The sequence below is a fragment of the Peromyscus leucopus genome, chromosome 5, assembly GCF_004664715.2.
Source record: "Peromyscus leucopus breed LL Stock chromosome 5, UCI_PerLeu_2.1, whole genome shotgun sequence".
In the NCBI taxonomy this organism is placed as follows: Eukaryota; Metazoa; Chordata; class Mammalia; order Rodentia; family Cricetidae; genus Peromyscus; species Peromyscus leucopus.
Window position 1 is genome coordinate 92,626,449 of NC_051067.1, and position 23,348 is coordinate 92,649,796.

Genomic DNA, 23,348 nt, shown 5'->3' on the forward strand with positions numbered 1-23,348 from the left:
AAACAGTTCAAGACTTACCAAAACAAGAGAAAAATGGTGCTCACTTACCCTTCAGCAATTTCTGAAAGTGTCTATTTAAGCTTTTGCCACCACCACCTCCCCCCCCCCCCCCGCCCCAAGAAGCAAATCTCAGCAACTCTGAGTTTTCCTGTATCTCGAGTCTGCACATGGCAGCTTGCCCTATGAACTCAGTCCTCTGGGTGCTCAAGGAGATGTCATCGTTTTCCATTTATTTTGTTTGTTTGTTTGTTTGTTTGAAGATCATGATTGTAAAACCTTATGCAAGGACTGGAAATGGCATGGCGTTTCACTACATTAATATACAGCAAGCATGGCCATCTTCTTACCAAGAGTCTTTTGAAACTTTGCTCATAGGTTTTCTTACCTTGAATTAGCATGAAATTACTACATTATTTCATTACCCAATATCACCCAAATGCCAATAATTTTATGATTGATATTTCACCATTTGGGTTTTTTTTTTTTTCAATAAGAACACCAAAGTGAAGTAACTAACTTAGCTCTTTCTGTATGTGTTGGGGAGTGAACTCAGAGCACTGTGTACATTGGGCAATTGCTCTGCCATGGATTGTATCACACCCCCAAATGTTCCTGAGGCCTTCCTGTAGGACAAAAATCACAGCCTGCATTTCCAGGAAGTGGTAAGGCTGCCTTAAAGGGACAACTTTCCCATCCTTCTTCAGAGAAAGAACAAAATCTAAGGTATCGTGCTTGCAGTTACCAGGGGGTTTTACTAAATATAATCCTGAGCATTTGCTCTAAAACATGAGGCACATACCCCAAAATCAGAATTGCCAGAAAATTAATTTAAATGAAAGGAAAGTGTGAAATGAGGTTTGAATGCTTTCAGGGGGTGGAACTGAAGACTAACTAAGCCATGTAGGGTCGGATACATCACTGTGGCTATGTTCTTCCTTGTGGTGACTGTATGGATGTCTTCAGTCACAAGCTCAATTCCATCTACTAAAGACATTCATCTTTATATGGAGAAGCAAGTGGTGGCCGGGCAGTAACTCATATGCAACCTTGAGAGCTTTGTTGTTATTCTGAAATTTTTCTGCAAAATTAATTTGTTAGTTCTAGTGTTGGTTTCTTTTCTTTTCTTTTCTTTTTTTTTTTTGGTTTTTCGAGACAGGGTTTCTCTATGTAGCTTTGCACCTTTCCTGGAACTCACTTGGTAGCCCAGGCTGGCCTCGAACTCACAGAGATCCGCCTGCCTCTGCCTCCCAAGTGCTGGGATTAAAGGCGTGCGCCACCACCGCCCAGCATGGTTTCTTGATATAATTTCTTTGGTTTTCTAGTTTATATACCTGTGTTTTAATAATATCATCAGTATTCATGTTTTTATCCTCAATTCTGTTTTCATCACATGTAACTATTGTAGACATTTGGAATTGTAGTCATATAAATATTTAAGAACAACTTAGACTTATTGAAGGATGGATATATTTCTCTTTCTTTCCCTCTGAGAAGTCAATTTATGTTCCTTATTTATTTGTATCAATTTCACATTTAATTGCAATTTGACCATCAAATTTAGTCTTATAAACACCAAATAGAAATAATAGAAATTGTTTAAAATATACTTTTATTATTAATCCTTTTTGCATTTCAGTCTTAATTCAAATTCTTAATTTCTCAGTAAGTCATGTCAAGGGCTGCACTGCCAACAAGTTGGGCAACACTTGCCTAGCAAGACAAAGGCCCAAGTTTGATCTCAAATGACAACTCCCTAAATAAGACACAAGAAAATATATACGATTGAAGTAAATACTTTAATCTTAACTGCTGTTTTATTCAATTTACATTTATTGATGGGGATAGGTTTATTCCAGCATATTTCTAATGGTATGGAAGTTTGGGTGACACCATTTTAAGGACTGAAGTGACAGTTATTTATAGAGCCAACTCCACCAAACAAGCTTTATTAAAACAGGGCCTGCATTCCTGCAGAATCAACAAGCCCATCACTTACAAAAATAATTCACCCAGGGTAGAGCCAAGACAAACCACAACCACTTAATATGAGGGCTAGATAGCCTATCACTGGTCTGTATCTTTCTGACTCTGGCACACATACACACACACACACACACACACACCTCGTTCTAATGTACAGGGATATGCCAAGGGCATGTGAAAGATGTTTAAAAGCCAGCTGTATTGCTTTTACTATATTCACACTTTCAAAAGCTTCTAATGAGGGCAATGATCCTGCCAGGGCTCGGGGCTGACTCTGTGGGCACTGCATCACGCCCCCTCCTCCCTCAGATCCTGGCTTGCAGGTGGTTCCCAGCTCACTCTAGCTCAGCCAGACCTTCTCACTTTAAAGAATTTCTCTCTTCAAGGTTCCTTCAAATTCTAGTGAGATCTCCAGATGTCTATTGCGGAATCCCTGCGGTCTTCCCCACACTGTCGTCACTGGCTCAGAAGCAATTCTCCTTCTATCTTCAAATAGCCTCCGTGCGCTTGAGAGCTTGTTTCTAAAAAAGTTTTGTTTGAGTATGATTCAAGGTGTTTGTATTTTTCTAAAAACTTTAGCTTTGAGAAATTTGTTTATCTGAAGACATTTCTAGGTTACATGTTTTGCTGCCTAAAGGGCGTAGGGAAAAGGGGCTGGCTAAAAAAACCCACCCTGGCCCTGGAGCCCAGAATTAGGGAAAGCTCAGATAAAGCCAATGAAAGAAACACAGTTTGGCTCAAATCAGAGCCATCTCTGGCCCTGGCCAACTGACTTGTGAAACCAACCAATTACAGAGCAGGACAGTAGAATCCTGGCCCTAGGGCCCAGGACCAGGAAAAGAAACACAGCCTGTGTTTAGGACCTGATCCAGAGAAATGAACCAAGGAAACCGTGCCCTGACTCTGAAACCAGTACCAAAGAAACACTCTTGGGCCCTAGAATCAGAGTCAGTGAATGAAATGTGCCCTGGCCTTAGAATAAGGGTCAAAAAGCTAAGAAAGGCCAGTGAAAGAAACACAGTTTGGCCCTGAAATCAGGGCTATCTCTGTCCCCAGCCCACAAAACTGGCCAATCCCTGGGCAGAAAAAAACTAACCAATCACAGTTGATTCCACCCCCTAGACATCTTATATAAACCACCCTGCCTGGTCAGTTGTGAGCTGTTCTCTCCACTATGGTAGAGGGAGCTACTCTCCTGGACTCCTCCTTCCCAAATAAATCTCCCTCTCAAGAGTTTTGGGTGTGAAGACCTTCATTCACTGGTGCACAGAAGAACCTTTCTGGCAAGTCCCATAGTGGATTTAGTCCCAAGAGAGCTGAAAAGTAACACTTTTCACCTGAGCCAGAGGAGATTGCTCCATTTTTGCAATTTCTTAGGCCGGGGAAGCAGAGCTCTAATAAGAAGCCCCCTTAAGTGGGGGCTGAGCAAAGCTCAGCTGTAGTGGCTCTCCAGGAGAGGAGCAGGATTGCTATATCCTGTAGGAAGACCATCCCCCATCACACCAGGTATAGCCTGACTTTCACTAACAGTCAGGATACCCTTCCCTGCTGAAGCAGTTCCAGGCCTGACTTTCCCAAAAAGTCAGAAAAATTTCCCTTCCAGTGTTGAGCTGCTTCTTTGCAGTTCCAGCAGTCAGAGCTGTGCTAAACAGTTCCAGGTGTCTGGGACACCTTCAGGACAGAGCTGCTGTTCTGAGCAGTTGAGGTGTCTGGGATACCTCGCCCTCCAGGGTTGAACTGTCTCCTTGCAGTTCAGCCATCAGAGCTGTCCTAAGCAGCTCAAGGTGTTGCCTGACTCCCCAGGTAGTCAGGACACCTTTCCCAGAGTTGCAAAACTCACGTTTTGGTGCCAAAAATCCGAGACCAAACCCAGAGTTGTTGAAACCAATTTACTTACACCTACCTTTGTGCTGGTGAAGATACTGGGGGGCAGGAAGCGCTCAGCACAACATCCTCTACATAACCAAAATGTGGACTGGGAGCTTCCATCCTCTCTGTTTATTTGCTGTTTGTTTTCAAGTAAAAATATTGGGCTTTAACTACTAGTGACATAATTTGAAAAGATGGGGGAGGAGGAAATGTTGCTTTACAATACATGTTTTGTTTTGTTTTTTTTTTGTGTGTGTGTGTGTTTTTTGGGGTGGTATTGTTGTTCTGAGACAGGGCTTCTCTGTGTAGCCCTGAATGTCCTGGAACTCATTCTATATAGACAACTCAGAGGTTCACCTGTCTCTTCCTCCCAAGTGCTGAGATTAAAGGAGTGCACCACAACACCACTGCCCAGCTGCTTTACAATAAATACTAGCCTGCAAAACAAAAGGCCAGAAGCTTCTGAGAGGCCAGAGACATGTTTTTCTGGAGGTAGAATTCCTCTCTTCTGACCTGCTTGGTGAGCAAACCCCACCCATAAGTAGGAACAGGTTTTCACTTCCATGCAGGACCTCCATAATCAGCAAAGATCATCTCTTTCTCATGTGAAAATTTCTAAGATTGTGTAATATTTATTTCTCCATCATAACAATTGTAAAACAGAAGGTCACTCAATGAAATTCACAAATCAAACTATTGACCATCAAATCATACAAAATTGTAGCCACAACATTAAGGTTATCATCTAATTTATTATAAAAGTTCTTTGTCAAATAAACTTATTGCAGCAAAAAAACCCCAACAATCTAGTGTTTAGTGAAGGTCAAAAGGCATTTGATTAGTTCTTAAAACATAATTAAAATTTGCTAGTATCAATAATATTTTTATAGGAACTGGAGAGATGGCTGTGATTAAGGGCACATATTGCTCTTCCAGAGGACCTGAGCTCAGTTTCCAGCACTCACATGGCAGCTCATAGCTGCCTTTAACTCCAGCTCCAGGACATCTGATGCCCTCATCATCATCATAGTAGCCTCTATGGGCACTACACTCATGTGCATAAACTCCTTGACACAGATGCAGACATCTACACTTAATTTTAAAATAATAAAAATAAATCTTTTAAAATCATTTTGCAGGATTAAACTTTTCCCACTATAAAATTCAACTGTGTGACATAAAAATTTTAACATATTTTTCTAGTTGAAAAATCTTCAATACATTATCATGTATAACATGGTATTTTGAAACATGATTTCATTCTGGTATGGTCACATAATAATGTGTGATTTATCTTAGATCCTTATCACTTTTGTAACAAGATCATTTAAAATCTTTTCTACTCACTTTCAAAAATATAACTCATTGTTTTTAATTATTGTTCCCAAATTGTACCACAGCCCTCATGTTTTATAATGTCAATATTTAAGCAACACAGTCACTGAGGAATAAGGGATCTGTTTGCCATCCTGTAATTTCTACAGGCATCTGTCATACATTTGGGTCCTCTATTTTTACCTTCATTACTTTTTAATTCAATCCATACATATGAAATTCTCCTTTAGTTATATAATTTACGTGGCAAAGTTCTACACCAAGAGTTTGCATATGGAAACATATGTTTTTGAAATCCAGAAAACTGACAACTGTTCCCTACATTACTTGACACACATTGTAGCTAAAACAGTTGTTATATTTTACAGTTGTTACCCAAATGATAGTTATGATTTTTACAATTATTCACCTGAGACATTATGCTACAATGTTGCCAATGTTTATACTGCGCTCAAATGAATGTAATGATACTGTAATGATAGCCAATTCTGCTTTGACTTCTACAGAACATAGTGAATGGCCATTATCACAGTGTATAGTTTCTGGTCTTGCCAACAGCTGGATCATGTACATTTGGATGTCAAATAAGCATATCAATAATTTTCCCTTCTTGATATAGCCTCTGGTCACATGAGTAATTATTATGTAGAATTTTTACATAATTGTTAATGTGCTACCATTATTTCATGCTCATTAAGAAATACATAATAAATGCTGACAGTTACTGCACACTATTTGATTTTTTCTGTTCCAAAAGTAATCTTTTGAGGTAGAATAACTATAATCTAGCCATTTTCGTCATCTGGAAGAACTTATGTGTCGCTGTACTATGAGTCAGACCCTGAGTGCCTTGAGGCCATATGCTGAAGGACCAGACAGTCCACAGTCCTACTGGAAGATGGTGGAGCTTTTAGGAAGTGGGGCCAGGTTGATAGGTGGAGGGTATATTGGGATCCAACCTTCTTCCTGCCTCTGACGTTTTACTTCCCGGCCACCATGAAGTGAACAGACCACACCCACCACCTGGTCTCACCACAATGCCCTTCCTCCACCACAAGCTCAAAAGCAACAGACAGCTAGCTATGAATTGAAACTTCGGAAACCAGGGGTCAAAGGAAACCTTTCTGACTTTGGAGTTCATTTCTTCTGGTATTTTGTCACTGTCATAGAAAGATAACTAACACAGATCACTTCTGAAATAGTACTACATAGGTTTCTGTTGAAATACTGTATTTCCATACTAGAATTGTATGATTTTCAACAGTAGTATCAGATCTTTTTGTTTAATATTCAAATGAAATGTCTATGAGCTTGGACCAATATCTGCCTAGGTATTTCCCCCTTCAATTTGTTTTGATATAGTGGGGTGGAGCTGCATGCATTCTACAGCACATGTGGAGAGGTCAGAGGACAACTTTCGGGAGCCAGTTCTTTCATCCCATGATGTGAGTTCCAGGGATCAAACTCAGATCCTCAGGTGCGGCAGTGGGTACCTTTCCTGCTCAGCCATCCCATGGCTTGAGTGTCTCTTGAAGTACTTCTTAAGAGCTGGCATTAAGGTGATAGGTAGCTTCCCACCCTGCTTTGCCAATGACAACTCTAGGCTACATTCAACTAAGAAGTATTGCCATGAAAGGCTTTCCTCTTGTGGTCTGTCATTCAATGTAGCTCCCAGAAAACTTATCTAACCAGCCAAAGTTTTTCTTTTCATTTCCAACAATTCCCCAATGTTTCTTTTTTGTTTCTGATGATTCACTTAAATTTCCTCTTCAACATATGGAAGGACATAGATCTTTTTCAAAAATTTATCAATTTTAAAATAATATCACATCTCCACTTTAGAAGTGTATTTTGCAGTAGCATCCCCAGAGTAACAACAACAACAAAGCCAAATGCTATAATAAAATTAACAAATTGTTACATGGTAATCGCTAATTTATATCTATGCAAAACATATTTTCTGAGTTATTAATGGCAGTTAAATCACTGCATACTAACTTGTGTCACAATGTAAGACTTACATGAAATGGTAACTTGGCAATGCAACTGTAGCCCAGAAAAGGAGTGCCAGATGGCGTTAGATGGGACACAGAGCAGAGAGTTGAGCCAGTGCGCAAAGGCAGTGAAAGATTTTTTTAAAGGTGGTTACCAAGAAAAAATTTTTCCATATTTGGGGACCCAGGTCACCAGATCAACAAGTTCATTCTGCCGTTGGGATGGAACCCATTCCCTTGCACTAGGTGAAGCAGACTGACACTTTTCTGTCACAGCGAGGCACTCCCATCTGTTGGGAATTGGACACACTGGGTTGGGTTGGGTAGAAGAAAACTCTTTATGTCACTAGCCAGAAAATTGACATAACAAAGATGCAGATCATCTATTTTAGGAGTTAACAAGAATAAAATAACTTAGATTCAATATGTCAACAAGGATGGCTATATTTGAGGCTTTCCCCCTTCTGGACCTCTTATTATTTATATTTGACTGCTTTGCTGCCCGTGTACAGAATGAAGTTTGAAACGGAGTCTTCCTTCTCAAAGTCTAAACTTTTGGCCTTTTAAGTGTTTCTAAATGTCAATGTCTTTCAGTTTTAATTGACTCACATTGTACATCCCTGTGGGGTCCTGTGTAGTAACTTGGTCTATGAACACAAGGTGTGTTGTGCCCAGGTCACAAGACCCAAGCAAGACCACCACAGAGCCAATATCCAATGCAAGCACACAGAGGTTTTTATTGACAAAGTAAGCCTGGGGCTTGGTCCATATTCCAAACACTGGACATAGCAGGTGGAGGAGGACAGCCCCGAGCACTCACTTTAAAGGGTTTATATAGGAAAGGTTTACCTGCAGGGAGTTACATATCTTGGGACTGGATGAGGGGGCTAGGGGTGAGGTAGTTCTTTGAAGATACTGGCTGAACTCTAAGCATGAAGTTACTGATGGCTAACAGGATTCAGGGTGTCTATAGAGACATAAATTTTTTACTCCCTATGTCCTGCATTTGCTGAACCCAGGATATATACATTCAGATTTATTGTTCCAGTCCTATTTTCCCATAAGTTCAACTTCTGGTCAGTTGAGTCCATTACTCCCCATATCCTGTTTTACCAAGTCCAGGATATATAGATTTATTGTTTCATCTTCCTATGAGTTCAACTTCTGGTCACTTCTAAAACTGCTGGTCAGCAAATACCTTTGGGTGGGGCGGGGTGGGGAGGGTGTCTCTCAAGATGGCTACTGATTTCTCCCTTTCATGTGTAAGGACTAAACGTCAGAAGTCAGCTCTTCCATCCCTTCAAATGCTTACCTTTTCTTTGTGTTTAAATCCTCTAATTCTTGTTACTTACAAAATACGTCATCAGCTGTAGGCTGCAGTAACCCTTGCCTCTTCTTCCTTATCCCCTTCCCCTGCTCCTTCCTTATCTCATTCATTTCCTGTTTCCACATTTATTCTAAATGATTTTCAACTTGACAATACATTCCATGTTAGTGTTGCAACTTTCTGGTTTGGTCATTAGTGATGAATTAATGGGATTTAGTAAACTTTAAGTATGTTTCTGTATCCTGTACTGTTTGACATTCTTGTTCTGTTTGACATTGTTTCTTGTCTGTGAGTGGTAGTAGGACTTGAATCCCAAGAATAAGCTATTCAGATCTGGGGCTGTGGCTCTGTGGTAGCAGGTAAGGCCCCTGGTTCAGTCCTAGCTACTGAAAACAACAAGATTCACATCACTTGGAAAATGAAGGCAGTAGGGGCGTACTGAGACCTTAGCCAATCACGATGCTGTATCTGTGTGCAGGTGGCTTGTGATGCTGCATCTGTAAGCAGATGGTTGGTGAGCATCTCTTCTTTGTGTGTTTGTGGAGGGGTTTCCACAGAGAACAGTGCTTGTCCTGGTTTTCACTCTGGTTGCTGTGATCAGACGCTAGGACAAAAAGCAGCTTAGGAAAGAAGGGTTTTATCCGGCTCACAACTCCAGGTGATAGTTTATGACAGCAGGGAATTCAAGGTAGCAGGAACCAGAAATAAGCAACTGTATCCATGGCTATGCAGAGAAATACATAGACTCGTACATAGCTGCTTGCTACTCAATCTAGTTTCCTCTACTCATATAGTTCCTGGCCCAGCCTGCAGAAAGATGCTGCCCACATTCAGGGTGGGTCTGCCTCTCAAGGTCAATTAATCCTCAGGAGGATCCCCTACGGACATGCCCACAGGCCAGCCTGTTTTAGATAGTTCCTCATTAAGGCTCTTCTCCCATGTTTCTAGATGGTGTCAAGTTACAGCTAAAACTAACCAGCTTAGTGCTTATCTTCAGGGCCAGTGAAGAATTCCCAGTCACCACTGTGGGTAGGCATTACTCTGCCTGTTAGGGTCCTATCAGGTCAAAGGAAGGGGAGGCTCCTTGTGCCTCTGTGGTACCTTTACCTCCTCCTGACAGCGGACACTGGAGCCCCTGGTTCTCAGATGTTCTGACTTCAGACACAGGTTTCTGCTGCTCCATTGCTAAGTTCTTTGGACATCATCAGTTCCTTGGTCTTTCAACAATCAATTCAGACTGGATTACCGAAAAAGCTCTCCTGGCTCCTCAGATTGTGGAACTTCCTGATTTCCATAATTATGTAACTTGATTTCCATATCAATTTCCTCATATGAGGAGGACTGTATTCATGTATGTTCTCCAGTGAAATACAACCAACAGAATGTATGTGTGTCTCTATATATATGTATATATATATGCATCTATATATATATGTGTGTGTGTATATATGCATCTATATATGTGTGTGTGTATATGTGTGTGTGTATATATATATATGCATCTATATACGTGTGTGTGTGTGTGTGTGTGTGTGTGTGTGTGTGTGTGTGTGTGTGTGTGTATACACACATCTCTGTTAGGAAAATCTGATGAAGTCACCAAGGAAGGCTCCATAGCTGGTGTGAGTAACTTGTCTGAGGTCACAGAGCTAACAAGACCTATGCCTTTGCCACTGTCCCACCCTGTCTTCCCATAAGGAGGCCACAGATGCTTCCCATGGGGCACGCCCATCACAGTGTGCTAATGCACCTCATAAAGTCAAGCTCACAGAAGCAGCAATGTCAGAGGAGGAACCATTCTGTTTTGTCTTGCCTTGTTTTCTTTCAACTTCGTCCTTTCTACCAGAGTTGTTCAAGAATCACACAGAAACCTTGAAATTCAAAATTCAGACAGAATGGAGAAAGACTGCTTTAGACAAATCATTGTCCCTTAAAAGAAATATTTCCTGATGAGATAGCTAGAGGAAAAGCAAAAGACCACTAGAAAATTGGTGCTGAAGATGCAGGTTGAGCGCTTGCCTAGAAAGCATGAAGCCCTGGGTTCGATCCCCAGCACCACATAAACCAGGAATGTAACAGGCACCTATAATCCCAGAATCGGGGAGGTAGAGGCAGGAGAATTAAAAGTTCAAGGTTGGGGAACTGGGGAGATGGCTCAGTGGGTCAAGTGTTTGCAGCCAAAGTGTGAGGACCTGAGTTTGAATCCCAAGACCCACATAAAGGCAGGCATGTCTGTAATTCCAGCACTTCTACAGCAATGGGATGTGGAGAGAGGACAAGCCTGGGAGACCCACAAGCCAGCTAGCGTGGCACAGGCAACAGCTCACAGAGAATCGAGACCCTGTCCCAAAAGGATGGAAGGCATCCACCAACACCCAAGGTTGACTTCTGACCTCCCCATGCACGCCACAGCTGTACATGTTCATTTCTCACATACAAGCACACAAAGTTCATAGGTAGGCTCAGCTATGTAGTAACACTGAGGCCAGCCCGGGCTACATGATACCTTGCTTCAAAAACTAAACAAAAGTTTGGTTTTGTTGCTTCAAAGTGAGAAATGCATCCTTTCTGTAAACTCCAAAGACTCCCTGAATAGTCCTCATGAAAGAAAAGAAGTGATTATACAACAGTGAGGGAAACATGGGACTTTACATCACATTCAAGTCACAGGATCTTCCCTAAGATTTGGAGTCAAAATGATTCTGTCTGAAAATGAGGTACATGTGTCTTCATCCTCCAGAGGCATATGGTACTATCTGAATTTAGGGCTCACAACACACAGACATTGGCTCCTCTTCCTTGCGTCCCCTGTGAGGAGCCTGCACTCTGGGCATGCCCACACTGGAATCGCTTGGGCTGTGGTCCATGTTTCACTGCCTCAAAGGTTTAATGGCAACTTCATCACAAGAATATGAATCACACACAATGAAGCTACAGATCCCCAACATTCTTGAGCAAGATATGCTAAGCCTTATGTTAGGGTTGGCCCACGTAGACTGTCAAAGGGAGCACCCAGAGGTCAGGGGAGCTGGAGCAGAGCCACCTTCCAGCACCATCATTTGTTTGTGGTGATAGGGTAAGTCTCAAATGAATTCTATTCTTACATTTGTTACTATGCCCAGATATCGTCTACTCGAAGCATAAATAACTTTTGGATCAACTCAATGACAGAAAAGTTAAACTAATTTTAATCAAATGGATAAAACATCAGTTATGGAGATTATTTAACTCTATAGCTACATATGTTGATATTACATTGACAAACACCAAGTATACTGTGTGTCCTAAATAAAAGCAAACTTCATCTCAGAACCACAAAGCGATTCAGCCACACCGCCGGCCTCAGCTCCTCAGACTTCTTTATTCCCTCCCTGCAGTCAGTTTAACTTTCTCTCCTTTCTTCAAATGAAGCAAGCTTATTCCTGCTGGGCTTCTGTACTTCAGGATTCCTCCTCTTAGGACATTCTGTGACCAGGTAGATGCATAGTGGGTCTCAACTTGCCACATACACGTTGATCCATGCATGTGTCCCCTCTTCAGAACACATTCCCAGATCACAATCCTGAGTGGTTCTCTCCTTCCATGACCACTCAGCAGCTTTATTTTTTTCATATCATTTTTAGTCTCTAAATGTGTATGGTTTGTTCATATGCTGGTTGTTTTGTTTTCTTTGTTTAATATATGTACCGTAAGAGAAGCACCTTGTCATACTTTCACTTCTCTAGGGTTTGCTATCTGAATGTTTGCTATCTGAAGCCAGATGTGACGGTACATGCCTATAATCCTAACATTCAGATGGCCCCTTCTGGCCTCCTTGGGCACCTGCACTCACATGCACATATCCATGCACAGACACACACAAATACACATAACTTAAAGATTAAAAATTAAATGAAAAATGCTGTACCGGTAAATGAAAAAAAAAACTGTATCTACAGTATCTACAGCAAAGGAACTCACACCAAACTCAGCCAGGAGTTAGGATGAGTCAACAGTCCTCTATAGCACCGGGAAATGACTGAGGGAGCAAGAGACTGTATGCTTCTTCCTTCGTACATGAAGGGTTTCCCCAAAAGTAAGCAATGCGCTCCAATATATACAACTCATTTTCTCCAGTTCTGCTTTCTCTTGACATGCCTCCCTCCCCTGAAGTTAAAGGTAAGATAACCATGTGAAGACTGTAGCGTGAACATGCCCTGAGTTCTTTTGTACACAAGATAACAGAGATGGCTGCGCAGTATAATGACTGCTGGAAAAATGAACCAGAAATATCGTTTTTACCTACAGGAAAGCCACGCGTAGTGGCTGCCTGCCATTTATTCATTTATGGGGACAAACTATTTCTGCTTTATTAAACATCACTAAATCATAGGACTTTTACTAAAGTATTGGGAGGAAACAGATGTATCATTGCGACAGTCTATACATTTTCAATGAAGTTAAGAATATAAGCATTCAGGCCCTGGAATAATGGAGCATGCCTTTAATCCCAGCACTCAGGACACAGGCAGATCTATATAAGTTTGAGGCCAGCCTGGTCTACACAGTGAATTCCAGACTAGCCAAAGCCATGTAGAGAGACCCTGTCTCAAAAAAACAAAAAGGAAAATAAACAGTAAAGTCCATTTAATATCTCTTATTCTGGGTTATTCATACCATGGTGGATAAGCTAATTGTGGACCTTATGTTTGCAGGGCTTATAAAAATAATAATAAAAGAAAAGCTGTACTTCCCAAACATGTTTCCTCGCTGTTTCAAGGTGGCTTCATTAGAAACCCAGGATTAGAATGCAGGAGCCTTATGCCAAAAAGAAAATGGAAACACCCACGACTATCCAAAGAGCAGACAGGCTGTGCTCGGCAGTGCAAGCTCATCCAGGCTCAGCTGTCTGTAAGTGACTCCATTCAGTCTTCTGTGCAGTTTAAGTACTGTTCTGAACACAGCGAAGACAAAATTGAAGCAGACAGCACAGAATTCTAATTATTCCAACTGAAAGAAACAAAATCTTAGCAACTCACCACACACTGTTCTCTCCTCCTCTTCTTTCTAGATTCTTACACGGAATTCTTTTCCACTCATTAATTCATTTATTCAGACAACAAAAATTTTAGCACTGTGCTAAACCACAAAGAATTCTTCAAATTAGTGTTATGTCTGAGGAAAGGTCCAATTCCTGGATTTCAAATTATCTTTTTAAGACCAACTGGACCAAGTCAACAGTTTTGTTTCTTGACAACAGAGGGTTTTGCTCAATGTGTATGGGGGTGGTGTCGAATTTCATTCTTCAGAGAACAATCTACCCAAACGTTTCTTTGTCTTGTTCTGTTTTACTTTAATATATACACAAAAAGATACACAAAAATAATAGAACACACGAAAAGAAAAGTGGATTAAAAAAATGGAAGGTTGACTACTAGAAAATGAATATCTATGTACTCAACATATAGTTTTTAAAAGTCCCAATGGTGGTGATGATCCATAGAATATGAGGGGCAGTGTGAGAATCCATCATGTTTCCGAGGAAGTACACATTTTATACCTTTTTAGTTAAGTTCCAGACAATTTCATACAAAGCCACTATATACTTATCTGTTGATTCATTACTTCTATTCCTAAATTTTCATTCAAGGAAAAGAATAGAGCATATTTCTACAAAAGATATTACACAAAAATATTAAGAATGCATTCACTCATTATCTCAAAATTTGTAGCTAATCCAATATCCATCATCAGGTAAACAAACAAGCAGATTATGTTGTTGTAAAATAATGGGGTGTTAGTCAGCAACACAAGTAATGAAATACTGAAACACAAAATTGTATAAACGAAGCTCAAAGGCATAATGCTGCAAGAAACCAGGTACAGAAGAGTGACCATTGATCCCAGTTACTGCCCCATTTCTAAAACAAGCAATGCTAGTCTTTGATAATAAAAATTAAGTCAGTTCTTGCATGGATGTTTCCTGTTGATGTTGTTTCCATCAACAGGAAATGCCTGTTGATGGGAATAACCTCATGGTTAAGGTGGTCTTTAATGAACTGTATCTCTAAAACTGTACATCCAAGCACAACCCAGTGGTGCACACCTTTAATCCCAGCAATCAAGAGACAGAAGTAGGCAGATGTCTGAGTTTGAGGCCAACCTGGTCTACACAGTAAGTTCCAGAATAGCCAGGGCTAGGTAGAAAGACTGTGTCTCAAAATAAACACACACACACACACACACACACACACACACACACACACACACACAAACTCTGTGCATCTATTGTATGTACATTCTTCATCTCCTTAAGAATTTTGTTACCTTGCCGGGCAGTAGTGGCGCACGCCTTTAATCCCAGCACTCAGGAGGCAGAGGCAGGCGGATCTCTGTGAGTTCAAGGCCAGCCTGGTCTACAAAGTGAGTTCCAGGAAAGGCGCAAAGCTGCACAGAGAAACCCTGCCTCGAAAAACCAAAAAGAAAAAAGAAAAAAGAATTTTGTCACCTCAAAATAAAGCCTTGCATCAATAAGCTCTTCACCATCACCACCACCACCACCACCACCACCACCACCACCACCACCCCACCCCCCGCCCCAGCACCCAGCAGCTACCAGTCTGCTACTGTCTCTGGGAACTGACCTACTTTGGGTATTTGCGCATAAATGGGGTTACACAATGTGTGATGTTTTGTGACAGGCTTCTTTCATTCACAATAATGAGTTAGAACTTCACCCATCTTGAAGTACACTTAAGTACTTAGTTCTATTGTGTGGCTAAAAAGTTTACATTGTATCATAACTTACACTGCATGCACTGACAAACATTTGTGCTTTCTCCTTTTAGTTACGGTGAATTGTGCTTCTGTGAGTATTCATGCACTAGGATTCTTGGGAATTCAGGCTGTGTAGCCGTTTCCTCTAAGCTGAAACAATCCATTCTAGAGGGAGACTCTTGAGACCCAGAAAGTAAACAAGTTCCTCTTGTTTTGGAAAGCTAAAACCTGCAAGAGTCACAGCTCCTCTGAAGATCAGAGTCAGCACCTGCTGATGGAGGTGACTGGGCCAGCACAGCCTCTGGAGAACCTTCCCTGACCCACGGACAGTCTGCAAGTCTTACAGAGAGCTCCAGGGTTGCGGCTGTGTGAGTTGTCTCCCATGGTGCTGCGGACTTTTGGTGATGCAATCGTCTGTGAGTCATCCCTGTTCCTGTAAGTAACCCCCAAACCCCTGGGGTTTGCCAAGCTGTACTTCAGTGTAACCACCACTTTGGTCTATCATGAGTTCTGTGTCTGGGGTAAACAGATGTTTAGGTTGTGTCTCGCCAAGAAGAGTCTCTCACAATAATCCCTGGGAGTGGAACTGTTAGGTCAGAAGGTAATTCTAAGTCCAGCTTTTCAAGACGCCATCGGACTTTTCCGTAGCAATCAGCCACTGTATGTCCCGTGAGCATTGTCTCTGGGCCCAGTCGCCCGTTTGTGTCACCATTTGCTCTGTCTCATTTTGTTTGTCCTCGTGAGTGTGATGTAGATTTGGCGTTGCTTTTACAGAAAACTTAACACAAAGAAATCTATCAACTAACGTTCTTAACAGTTTTTGCTGGTCTGTTAGTAAAAAGTCCTCAGCCCCAACTCCCACGGCACAGGTTAGGTAGTAACAACTAAATAATAGTAATGCCGCTTACCTCACATGTTCTAATATTATCAATTCTTAGAAGCACAGGGTTCCCACAACACTATATGGAAGGCATTATTATTATTATTGACTCCTCTTTCCAAATGAAGAGATGAAAACTTTAAGGTCCTAAATATGGGGGGGGGCTGGGGTGTTTGGAGAAATGGTTAAGAGCACCACTGCTCTTTCAGAGGACCCAGGTTCAACTTCCAGCACCCATATGATGGCTCACAACCCTCTGTGACTCCAGTTCCAGGGGATGTCCTTCTCTGGCCTCGGGGGGCACCTTCTGCACATGGTGCACAGACAGAACATGAACTCAAACCCCCATGCTCATAAAATACTTCTTCTTAATGAAGATCTTAAGTGAGGGTCTGGGAAGGTGGCCTGCTGAGCAAAGCACTCGCCAATCAAGTGTGAGAGCCTAAGTGCAGACGCCCATGACCCACAAAAGCCAGGCGCCCTAGCGGAACCCCAGTCCTCCGATGGCGAGACAGAAGGCAGCAAATCCCAGATCATGGGCCAGCTAGCCTGGCATGCCCAGCAGTGAGCCAGAAACCTTGCCTCAAACAAGGTAGAACTTGGGAACTGCATCCAAGGTTTTCCTCTGACCCCCAAACATGCTCATAACACATGTGTGCCTACATCCATACACACACACACACACACACACACACACACACACACACACACACACACACACATACATACACACACACACACACACATACATACACACACACACACACACACACACACACACACACACACACACACACACCATATATACAAGGCACAAAAGATTTAATGACTTGAGTCTATAGCCAGTAAACACTGAAACCTGTTTTAAAATCTGGGCAGGCGACTTTGGGTTAATTTGTTATTGTTGTTTTTTGTTATTAGATTGCACTCCCAAAGTGGTTGAAGCCTCATGGCCTAACAAATATAAGTTGGCTAGCGTAACTTAGCTATAATACAGAAGTTTGAATTTAGGCACCAGTATTGTGTTTGAAACATACATGTGACTTGGAGCTACCTATAACTGCAGCATCCTCAGGCCACCTGTAGGGGGCGTCATTCTGCCTCCACTGTCCAGTAAAGTGGGGTTCTGCCCCCTCTATGAGTTCCTCCTCCATCTTCATCTGACTCTGATGGTAAGAAATCTTTGTCTGTCCTCTTAGGACACTGCATTTCCCGGTGGACACAGCTATACTTTTGGGGTCTGTATAACACGGGCTTATTTAGAGAAGAAGCCATAGTCAGCCAGGCTCAGCTCTCTGCTAGTGAGAAGCCCCCTTCCATTAACCTTGCTGTGTACTTCAGGGTTTCCGGTATAAAGAGCATTTCTCTGTGCCTCCCAACCCCCAATCCACAGCAATCAGTCTGTGGACAGCAAAGAAAGGCCCAGGGCCTTTTTAAAAAGTCTTTCATAGAAAAAATAGTTACTAACAAAAATCATGAGCCACCACAGAAGACAGGAAAGAAGTACCACAAACGACCAGTGATTCGTGGAGTTGTATGGTGTCCTCGGATTTCCCAGAGGGCTCTGCAGCCGTTACCTCCTTCACGCTCGTCACGCCTGGGCTCTGAGCAGGGTCCAGACAGCTCTTGGTGTGTGGCCATCCTGCCCAACAACAGTCACCAGGCTGGCCCTCACCTAAACATCTGTGGGGAACTCTATTGTACACTAAGCTTTACAGGACCAAGGGGAGGCAGAAGAGATGGAACCCTGAAGGCCAGGAGACGGAGGTTTAGCCTTCACCTCTCATCAGCGACCTCAGGAAAGTCACTAACTGCTCCTTGCCTCCCTTTGCGTGTCTCCTAAGCTTGTGGTGAACGATGCCTTACACAGCCTGTCAAGTGCCTGGCACAGAGCCTAGAAGAGGCTAATTGCCCTGTGACCACTAGCCATCAAAGGCGGCATCACCATTCCATTATCTCACATTCCCTTCTTAGGTAAGGTTAGAAAGTCTAGGGGCTGGAGAGATAGCTCAGAGGTTAAGAGCACTGGCTGCTCTTCCAGAGGTCCCGAGTTCAATTCCCAGCAACCACATGGTGGCTCACAACCATGTATAATGCAATACGGTACCCTCTTCTGGCCTGCAGGCATTCAAGCAGGCAAAACACTGTATATAAAATAGATAAATTCTTAAAAAAGGAAAAAGTCTAGAATGGAAAGGACACCTCAAGCCCTCTCATATCTAAATTGTTTCCTCTTTCCAGGCTAGTACCAAGAGGTATTTTGCAGATAGGTCATGTCTTTCCCCTAGTCGTGTCCCAGAGCCCAGAGAGCATACGTATTGACGCCAGGATCCAAGCCTTGCTCTTAATTTTAGCTCAAGTTACCACAAGCTCCCTGTCAATCTTTCTAAGTCACTCTTGTGGAAGCATCAGTCAGTTCCAAATGGACACTTGGCCCAAAGCTGCTGCTATAGTAAAAAGTGCCATTGCCATTGAACCACACAGGCCAAGGGCGGGATGGCTCCAAAGGGAACCCCACTAACCCGTCGCTGGCAGAGCTGACTTTCAGTGGCTGGAAACAGACCTTCCACATGTCCCATCAATGACAGGTGAGTTGAAAACATTGGCCTGTTTTAAGAACAAAGTTGAAATTGGCCTTTTATGGCTATTCAAAAGCAGACAGACAGATAGTATCTGCAATGATTTACGTCTTTGCTGTTGTAGAACTGCTGCTCTCTGAAGCAGGGGCCTGAAGCAAACTATGTCAGCTGCTTCCAGAACCATCCATGTTTACACATCCACTCTCTATACACACTAAAAAAAAAAAAGAAAAAAAATCCAACAGGCACTAAACAGAAACTGGCCCACGCAGAAAAGAACACGTCTGTGATGCACGCAGCTCAGCCCACGGCAGTTCCAGCTGCTCCCCCTGCTTGCTCGCTCAATGAAATGGACCGTTTTTAGCTTGTTGCTCATCTGACCTTCTGAACACTTTCTGAAGCAATCCGTGATTGTTCTCATGCTCCATAGAAACGCCCCTTCCTGTCCTCTTGCTGTCACTCAAGCTCCTCCTTGTCTGCCTCACGTAGGGGTTCTTCTCTGCCCACCCTCCCCACTCGTACCGGGGTGCCCCCAGGTCTCCATCTCTACATCCCTTTCTCTCAGTTTAAGGAACAGACAACCCCACGGCACCTAACATGTACTACTGGAAGAAACTGAAACTGAATGATGTATCTCAGTTAGAGAGCATTCTAAATAAAAAGCGTTTCCGTGCCTCAAACAAAGCAACTTAAGGCAAAGCTTCTAAAACACATCCTATTCACAAGACAGAGAGTAGCAGGGCAGACATGAGCAGGGGGAACTGGAGGGAAGTTTCCTGGAATCAACTTAGCAATGACCATCACAAAATATCTAAAATGTTCTTGTCTTTAGGTGTGGTGATTCTATTCTACATAACAATTACATATAGGTTGATATTCACCTCAAACATTGTGCAACTGAAAAAATATTTGAATTGGCCAATAATGGAAAGCAGTATGAATACTTCAATCAATGATGATATATTCATATGATATTTTAAAATATCTAAAATATGTTTTTACATATAAAGTTTTTAAATATTAATTCTTATTTATTTTAGTTTGGTTTTTGTTGTTTGCTTGCTTGTTTGGGTTTTTGAGACAGAGTCTCTTTATGTATCCCTGACTGTCCTGGAACTCGACATGTAGACCAGGCTGGCCTGGAACTCAGAGATCCTCCTGCCTCTGCCTCTGCTTCCCCAGTGCTGGGATTAAAGGCATGCAGCACTGCACCCTGCCAGATTTAGTGTGTTTTAGTGTGTGTGTGTGTGTGTGTGTGTGTGTGTGTGTGTGTTTCTGTATGCCATGTGTGCGTACAGTGCCCACAAAGGTCAGAAAAGGGCCTCTTTAGTCCTTGAGCCGGTAGTAGCTGCGAGCCACCCAATGTGAATACTGGGAACTGAACTAGGATCTTCGGAAAGAGCAGCAAGCGCTCTGAGCCCCTGAGCCATCTCTCCAGCCCCATAGCAACAAGTGTATGAAGTCCCACCCCAATAATTAGTATATCTATATATGTTCAAGCAAACTCGCAGATATAGGAAACTAGAACTAGGAATGCACAGAAGTCACTCATTGTTAACAGTGATTATTTCTCATGATTTTTTTTTTCCATGCTAGAGAATGAAACCGAGGCTTTGGGCATGCTAGATAAATGTTCTACCACTGAGATAACACACCAGCCCAATAATGATTACTTTGTAGTGTTTAGGAACTTCAAGGCTGGAGAGAGGGCTCATTCAATAAGCATGGGCTGTGAAAGCGTGAGGACCTGAGTTCAGATCCCCAGCACCAGATGTAAAATCTGGACCTAGTGGCATGTGTCTATCTATAACCCCAACACCGGTAGGGCTGTAGACAGACTGGGCCCTGGAGGCAGCCAGCCGTCTGAGTTGATGAGCCCTACGTTCAGTGAGAGATGCTGTCTCACAACATAAAGGGAGAGCAATGAAGGAAGACTCCTGATGTTGCTCTCTGGCCCACACAGATACGTGTATGCACGTGCACCCATACATACTCATGCACATACCCACACAAATAAATGTATATACAAAAATAACAGAAAAATAAAAAAGAACATGAATGTTTTCTTTATTCTTTGAGCTTTCTGTGTGCATGTTTTCAAAGTTTATTAAAATGTCATGACTCACTTCCGTAGAGAAGAAATAAAGTATCCAGGAAAAAGGCTCTGGGAATGGGAGGCCTTATTAATAAAGGCGACACAGTGTCCAGCTCTCCGGGTACTAGACTGCATGCTTCACTAGGAGACGAATCTGACTGAACAGATTTAAATCCTGTCTGAGGCCAGGCTTGGGACAGCAGCTGTTCACTTCCCTGACCTTTACACTCATTAGAGAAAATGCTTGTCTGGTACTATTCCCTTAACTGCAGCAGGATGTGGGGTGTGCAAGTGGGACGGTTGCCTTGGCAACTGGAACAGTGGGGTTACCTTGACCTACCCACTGTCTGGTGGGCAGTCCCTGTGACTGGCTGCACACCCTGGAACCCGGTTCTTCTCAGTTATCACACAGAGATTCTCTTCCTTCATCCAGTGCAGAGGTGATGATAGCTAATCTTTTTATGTTCCAGGGACTCCACATTCATGAGTTTTCCAACCTGCCAAAATGTATTTGTCACCCCAAAATCAATCTTCTCTGTGTTCAGAGAATCCAGAAATGTTTAAGGTCCCTCCAAACATCCCCACAAGGGATGTACCAGGCAAACTTCTGGCTTCCTATGTCAGCTTTCACACTGTGAACAAGTGTCCTTTCACAACCCACCAAGTGCCACAGTTGTTGCATTTTTGTGCTCTTGTGTGGGGGTTCTGGTGTGTAAAATGACTCCTGAGCTTGTGCTGAAATACCACTTCGTGTTTCTAAGTACTAGAAAGCTGTGGTGTGCCGGGGGTACGTGTGTGTCAGTCAGTCTTCACCGAGGCGTGAGCTGCAGTGCCGCTGACCATGAATTCCACGTTAACAAATCAGCAACACACACCAAGTAATATCGTTGAGCATAAACACATAAAAAACACAAAAAATTAATTGGTTTGTGTACATGTGATCGCAGACTCACAAGAACACAACCCTGTTTGCTGTAAGTGCAATATCCTGTATTCAGTGATTTGTTATTCCTGCTGAGTTTATAGACAGCAACGTGATTGGTGAGAATAAACTCTGCTCCAGTTTCATTTCTGTTGCTGTGGGAAACATATCCCAACCAAAAAAAAAAAAAAAAAAAATCAGTTGAGGAGAAAAGATTTCCCTGGCTTGTGATCCCAGGTCCGCATCCATGGTCAAGAAGAGAGACAGATGATTACATGCAAGTTCACTTGTTTGTGTTTGGCTCCACACTCTCATGACCTTGTCTTAGAGTTTCTATTGCTGTGAAGAGACACCATGACCACAACAGCCCTGATAAAGGAAAACATTTAAATGAGGGAGCTTACAGTTTCAGAGGTTTAGTTCGTTATCCTCATGGTAAAAAAGCATGATGGCTGTGGGCAGAGATTGTGCTGGAGGAGTTGAGAGTCCTACAACATGATCTATAAGCAACAGGAAGTAGTCTGAGATATTGGGCGTGGCTTGAGTATATATGAGACCTCAAAGCCCACCCCCACAGACACACACTTCCTCTGACAGGGCCACACCTACACCAACAAAGTCACACCTTCTAATAGTGCTACTCCCTATGAGCTTATAATAAAGAGGCCAATTGCATTCAAACCACCACAGACTTCCTATCTAAGGAACAGTGCTATTCACACAGGATTGGGTCTTCCCACATCTACTAAGGCAATCAAGAGAATCCCACATAGACATGCCCACAGGTTAATCTAATGTAGACCAACCCTCATTGCGGTTCTCTCCCCATGTGATTCTAAGTCAAGTTGACAATTAAAACTATCAAAAACTGTATATACAATTTACTTGTGCTCTGCACAAATATTAAATTCCCACATAAGCTAGAATTAATATGGTGCCTAAAATAAGGAAAATGAAAATCTATTAAATTAACTTACTGGCATCTTACATAAGCTAGCAGGTGGCATAATATAACTGATTTATTGGGACCTAGAGCTGAATTTTCTGAAAAAAAGCAAAAGCACAAAGTCTTTTGTATCCTCGGTGCCTGGGCTATATTTACAGCAGCAGTTCACCTCATCTTTCCCAGGTCACCCAGCTCATTCACAGTCAAAGATCTTACAAAGGCAAATCTCTGAAACAATGTCACTGTGATGTTTTGGACCAAAGGTAGTTATTATTGATTTTCTTTTCAGACAGCTTCCTTACATTAAAGAAAATAGGCGTTCAGCCTCTTCCCAGTCAACTCTCCCTGCTTCTGCAAGGACACATCTCCAACTTAATCACCAGTGGAGAGTCTCTGATTCTTCAGCCTTCAACACTAGTGCTTCTGGAAGAGATGCCAGGAAGGAAACTTTAAAAAGACAGGGAGGGGCTGGAGAGATGGCTCAGTGGCTAAGAGCACTAGCTGCTCTTCCAAAGAGCATCCGTTCAATTCCCAGCACCCACATGGCAGCTCACAGCTATCTGTAACTCCAGTTCCAGGGCATCTGGTGTCCTCACACAGACATAAATACAGGCAAAAGACCAATCCACATAAAAATAAATAATTTTTTTTAAAAAAGACAA